General features: G+C 55.1%; 1 protein-coding gene across 3 annotated transcripts in view; it reads left to right on the top strand.

Moving 5' to 3' along the window:
• Positions 1-2,272: 2,272 nt before the first annotated feature.
• Positions 2,273-6,407, top strand: part of SEMA4D (semaphorin 4D) — a 105,178-nt gene continuing 101,043 nt past the window's right edge. For all 3 annotated transcript variants that reach the window (XM_027091998.1, XM_027091988.1, XM_027091995.1), the window contains exon 1: positions 2,273-2,414. The gene's annotated coding sequence lies outside the window, so the exon portion shown is untranslated. The remainder of the gene's footprint in view (positions 2,415-6,407) is intronic.

Here is a 6,407-nt window from a genome sequence, read left to right as displayed (position 1 = left end):
AGAGAGGTTTATTTTGATTGTCGAAAGTGCTGAAGCCGGAAGCATGGGCTCCGTGTCAGGAGTGCTCAGTCTCTTCTTTGCCTGGCCAACCTTTGCTTTGTCTGCAGAGGGAGCAGGCAGGGGTGCAGTTGCCTTATTAAAGACAGCGTGGCATGGTCTAACAGCTGGGAGAGGTTCCAGGGGTCAGCCCTTCTGCAGGTCCCCTCCAGCAGTTTACCGTGGTGGTCCCAGAACCTGTCTAGACGCTGGCCCTGCAAGACATGCTCCTCTGGCAGGCAGATCTGCCAGGAAGCACTCACAAGTGGGAGGAAATCGACTCTCTAATCTAATTTCCACCCATCTGTCCTCGTTCTGCCCTTCATAACCCCGCAGGGTAATCCTTCTTCCCGGACAGCTTTGCAAATATTTGGATTCCACCATCTTGTGCTCCACACATGGATCTTCCAGACTGAAGGCTCCCCACGTGTCAACTAATTCCATCCGTATTACCAACAACTCCTACAGCCTGCTGGTGGCCGTCCTTAGACCCCAAGCAAGGGCACCGTGTTCTGGATGAGTCACACTAGTGAAGAGCACAGGAGAGTACCCCCACCCTGCCCCAGCTCTGCAATACTGGCTTTTACCGATCCAAAGAACGGGTCCCTTCTTGGGGCCTAGGATGCTGTTAAAACAGCCCTGGCCTAATCTCTTCCCATTAAGTTTTACTCCAAATTAGTTGGTGAACACAGATTCACAGACTTCTCCCACTGGAAGACAGCTTGGAAGGGACATCTCCCCCATGTCTTTCTCATAAGAGTAGCCAACGATGAATGTGGGCCACATGGTCCTGGGGGCTTTACCCAAGATTCTCTCCTCCGTGCTCAGCAACCCTTGGAGAGATCCTCACCTTGGGAAGGGTGGGACAGGGCTCACAGGGTCACCCTGGAAGCATCAGAGCCAGGACTCAAACCGGAGTCTATCAGATTCTAGATTCCAGGTCATGATCTCTACCTACAGAGGGTAAGGGGGTGAGCTCCTGGCAACCCCTACCTGCACCCTTGGCACTAGCTTCACCATCTTAGTTTTGCTGGCCCTGTGTCAGTGTACTGGCCCTAAGGCCTGCCTCTTGGAATGTCAGCATGGAAAGGCAACTGGCCCCTGAAGGGAGTGAGGCTCTCGGGCCTACTACTGATCATTTAGGAATGGCTTCATTTTAAAACTCTCACCCTGGCTCTCAGTAGCTTGGAGGTATCAGGAAAGCGGCCTCAGGTGCCCTGGGAGTGTGCCTGCAGCCTGGAGATCTATGGCCAGGCCTCGCGACAGAGCTCCCTGACTCCTACTCATGGGGAAATCCTGGCTCATTCATTGGGAACTGTACCCCCTTCTCTGGACAGCATCCCTCAGCAGGCCTACTGGCCAGGCCAGCCACCTTCCAGACCTGTCACTTCTTTCTCCAGGGCAGAAAGGTTTGGAGAAGTCTTCGGAGGGTACCTAGGTCCTCAAACCTGTGGGTTAGTATAAATGTGTGTCACCAGGGGTATAGCAAATGTTGAACACAAAACAAACAGTTGGCATGGGGGCAAACAGAAGGGCTGCAGCAAATCCTAGATTGGTACCAGCCTGCTTCACCCTGGAAAAATAGCAGGAGGTTTGGTTTGGAGTATTCTTATACAAATCAGATTTGCTTGGAAGCAAAGGAGCAAGTGTCCTGGGAGCCCACATGCTTTGTCCACACAGTGTGCAGGTCCCCAACACAGCTGCACCAGGCCCTGCGGGAGAAACCTTGGAGATTTGGCGGGGCCTGGAAAGGGTGGGGTCAGGTCAGGCTCCCAGATGGGGCAAGCTGCTCCATTAGCAGGTGGTGAGGAGGGGTAACTGGGCACTTCACCATAACCTGTGTTGGACCTAGCAGAGAACTGGCCAGGGCAGGGGTTAGCCTCTGGGAGCCTGGGGGATAGGAGACGAAGGTGGGAGATGGGGAGGGAAGAGGACAGAGGGAAAGTGTGTAGGTGGGAGGTGGTACGGGCCAGCGGGGGAGGGGGGCAGGGAGGAGTAGAGGAAGGTGAAGAAAGGGGAGGGAAAAGGGGAGGGACGGAGAGGCTAGGGGAGAGAGGAAGAGGGCGGAGAGCCGGGCGGGGAGTAGGAGGAGGCAGGGGAGAGGGGGAGGGACGAGAGAGGAGGCGGGAAGGGGAGGAGGGGAGCAGAGGAGGGGCCTGCGCACCACCCCATGCCCTCCCTCCCGCGCCGGCCTCCGGGCCCTCGCGCGCCGCAGCATCCCCGCGCAGCCTGGCCGCGTCGCCCCTCCGCGCCGGGCCTGAGAGCCGGCCGCCTCCGCCGCCGCCGCCGCCGCCGCCGCCGCCGCCGCCATCATTCCTACGCCCGCGCTCTCTGGGCCGGGCACCTCTGGTCCGCGCGGCCAGGACGCACCGCGCCAGGTAAGGGCCGTTGGGCAGAGGGAGGGCGCGGGCCGGGCAGGTGCGTGGGGGCGGCGAGACCCTCCCCGGGCCGGTCCCCAGAGCCCTCCCGGAGCCCCCGACCCGAAGCCCCGTGACTCCTCCCCGGACCCCCGGACCCTCACGGAGTCCCGTTCCCGGAGCTCCCTGACTCCTCCCCGGACCCCTCCCGGAGTCTCCACCCTGGACCCCCAGGACCCCTCCCCTGCTTGGCTCCTTCCCTGCCCCGGCGCGCAGGTGGCTCGGCGGCTTTGGGGCGGCGCTGGGGGCTCGGGGCGCGTGGCCAACCCTGCCCAGGGGCGGGGGCGGTGCGTTCGGCCAGGCCCGCCGATCCTGTCCTCCCGGCCCCCGCCCCACTCTGGCCATTCGGGCCTGGCCAGGCCCCGCGTCTTCTATTTCTGTCTCCGAGGCCGCGGATCCTGGGCGCTGGACCCGGAGCCGCGCACTCAGACAGGTGGGGCAGGTCGGGGCCCTGGTGATGAATGCTGCAGGCCTCGGCTTCCTTTAGGGTTTTGGCTGCGTGATTCTAGAACAGCCAAGGAGAATCAGCAGCCTTAGCTCAGGGCTGCACCTGTTGCAGCCGCTTGGTGAGCTGCAGGAGGCTGAATCCACTGGGGTTTTGCCAATACAAACATGGAAAAGAGAGTTGGGTCGTGGTGATCCTCTTCGTTTATTTGATTTAGTATTGGAGGTGGGGTGCATGGGAGTCTGGAGGTGAGCAGTTCACCGAAAATGAGGCCTAGGCCTCATTGTCAAGGGCAGGGACCTGCTTTCTGGAGCGTTTGCCATGCGAAGTTGTTCTGCTTTTGATTTGAAAACCTCCCTTTATGTTAAGCACATCTAGGACTTGGTGACTGTGGCCAAGTGCCTGGCTCCCCTGTTCTGAGTCTATTCAAATCCACTAGGCGCCACTGAGCGGAAGTTTCCTTTCCAAGGGGTAAAGTGACATCGGTGACCTGTCACCTCATATCTGCCCCAGGCCTGCGGCCTGCCTTCTGGCTGCCTGAGGGCCGTTATTTGGGAATGTTTACTGTGTCCCAGAAACAGACTGCCTCGGCCAGTGCAGAGGCCAGGATTCTGGTAGAGATAATGCCCCGATTGTCACTTGAACCGTTGGTGTCTGTGCATAACGTCTGCAAGAATAAAGAAAAATAAAGCAGGCCTGCTCTGAGTACTCCAGGCACCAGGGATAAAACCTACAAGAATGAGGAGATGGTGAGGGACACGCTGGGGTATTTCTGTGGACAAGGACTGTCCCCCCCAAGAGGCTGGACCTTCAGATTGAACAAAAAAGTGTTTGTAATACAACCAGCAGGTAAACCAAATAAAGAAATAAAAACTAATTGCTGGCACTGAGAGGCAGCCCTGCCCAGTTCCACTCTTTCACCATGTTACAGGACCCCGAGCTGACATGGGAACTGACTCCCTTTGATTGTTGGAAAATACAACCTTTCAGAGACCCTCCACTGGTAACCGGGGTGCTCTGGCAGGCTTGCTCAGGGTCCCGGCAGATGGTGCATCCACCCTGGCTCAGGAGTAGGGGGCAACGCCACACCACACAGCTGTCCAGTGGGTCTGGGGGCAGGGAGATGACCTTAATGACTCCTTAATGATTCACTCGTGGTCTGTTCCCTGTGGGTCAGCCAAGGCGGGTTTCATCTCAAGTGCCTTCCCCACACCAGGCAGGGATGTCTAGGCCAGTGCTTGGGAGTGCACACTAATGGCTGGCTCTGAGTGAGGGGGGAGGACCATCCACTGGTGCCAGCACATAGCAAAATCAATAATGTGTTGCGGAGATCAATGGTTTTCTTGCTGGTCCTCTGTGCTTCTAGAGGGAGCCTGCCTCTCCCACACTGAGCATGGACAGGCCCAGGCTTCCCTCCCCTCCCTCTGGGTTCCATTTCTGGTGGGGGGAGGGGGGGTTCGGCCGGGATGGTGGCCAGGAGCCTCTTCCTAACCCCTTGTTCTGTCTGATGAGCCTGGGGCCAGAGCTCTTGGGTTGGCAGTTTGGACCCATGTTCCCTCCCCACCAGCAGGAGTCCCCAGTGTCCCTGGGTTAGGCCCCTGCTGCTGTGTAAATGAATTGGCTTTCTGATTGTTCCATAATTAACAGCAACCTTCCCCTCATGCTAAGAATTTGTTTGATAGAAAGAACTCCTGGGAAGGTGATGTGGCAGGTGGTGCTTCCCAGTGCCCCCAGTCCCCCATGCCCAGGCTCTTCTGAGAGTGATAGCAGTGGCCAGGTAACTGTCCAGGCCTGCAGGGTGCTGTGGGGTGAAGCTGGCCATGTAAAAATATACAAATGAACTTGCCATCAGTTGACTGTTGAGGGTGGTTGCTGGAAGAAAGACTACCGTCCTTCCTGGGGCTTGGCAGGTGCAGCCTCCCCAGCTCCACCCGTGCCACTAGGGCCCGTGGCCACTTGAGGATGTCGCGGGGCGTCACCCGAGAGCAGGCCGGTTGGGCAGGCTCCTCTGCACTGGAGACTCACTCAGCACAACTCATGGCCATTTCAGCCTGCCTGCTGTCAAGAGGTGATGTGGGGAAGTGGAGATTTATTAAGAGGAAATAACTGTTGATTCAGTCAAGTGGAGACAGTGTGTAAGTGGGCCTCGCCTGGAGCTGGGATGGCGTTTTTCGGTACGTCAACTAAGGTGACCTTTGGGATAGGCAAATTGGCTCATCCCAATTCCTTGGAGTGGCTCACTTTCCAGCTGCCTGACCCTTCCCGAGTGCATGAACGTTTACCTGGCAGGGTAGTACCTGGGCCAGGCATCACAGCAGCCCAGGTGTCGTTCCCCCATAACTGCCTTCCAGCGTGCCTTGTGATCCTCCACTGGGACATGGTCCCTTATTTGCTGTGATAGTCTCAAGATGCTGTCTATGAAAGTAGAGACTGCGTGAAAGTGATTCTTGACCCAAGAATCACTCCTTTCAAAAATTATGGTATTTATTAGACAGTTGGACATTTGTTGAGTGAATGATGATTTTAAAGGATAATTATATTCCTTAGAAACAGCATTGAGGTTACGTTGAAGCAATCTTTAGCCTTTAGTGATAGATACTGGAGTTATTTTCAGAGGAAATGATACAGCATTTGAGATCTGTTTCAGATCTCAGCACGGGTTGGGGTGGGGTGGGGTGGTGGAGGGGCAGGATTGTCCATGGTTAGATGGTTGTTGGCTCTGGGTGACCATACCTGAGAGTTCGTTATTCTGTTCAGGCCACTTCTGTGTATTTTTGAAATTCTTTACCGTAAAAAAGTTAATAATCTAAGAATCCCATTCCCCCCCACCCCAGAATGCCATAGGATCCTTCACTTCATGAAATAGTTGAGGGTTACTTTAAAAGAAGTGCCTGTGTATTAAGTGAAAACACTGCTCCTTAGTGTAGACTGTATGGAATGACTCCTTTTATGCATGTGTAGGTAATAAGGTGTAGAAGCATCTGGAAGGACAGACGCTGTGTATTGAATAGATGATGATGGAGTGCCACTGTGGATGAGTGGGACAGGCACTGTTCCAGGCTCTAAGGACATAGCTCCAAGTAAGAGTGACTGTCCAGCTAGCAACAGGGGTGAGAGGGAAGGATGTGTGTGTGCATGTGAGTGTGTGTGCTTGTGTGTTGAGGGAGGGTTGAGAAGGGGGAGGGCGGGAGGAGCAAGGGGAACCTGTCCTTTCAACCCCATGTACTTCTGTGTGGTTTGTTTCTTTTACAGTGGGATTATTTTTGTAATGATAAAATGTATTTTTAAGAAGGGGTCTCCATTAGGGAATAGAATAGCCTATTTTAAATATTAAATTTCTAAATCTAAATTCTAAATGGATTTGACTTGTAGGAATTCATGTTCCTACACAACTTAATAACGGATGATGTGGCTTAAATGAGGCATTCAATGAATCGATAGTCACTGATGCTCTGAGTATGTGATCTGTGGGCCATGAAAAAGAGACATTGATACCCTGACCTCGGCAA

Source organism: Aethalodelphis obliquidens, unplaced genomic scaffold (assembly GCF_003676395.1).
Source record: "Aethalodelphis obliquidens isolate GAN/ISIS:26980383/991018 unplaced genomic scaffold, ASM367639v1 scaffold74, whole genome shotgun sequence".
NCBI lineage: Eukaryota > Metazoa > Chordata > Mammalia > Artiodactyla > Delphinidae > Aethalodelphis > Aethalodelphis obliquidens.
The sequence above is the reverse complement of the archived record's forward strand: the minus strand, read 5'-3'. Positions and strand labels throughout refer to the sequence as shown.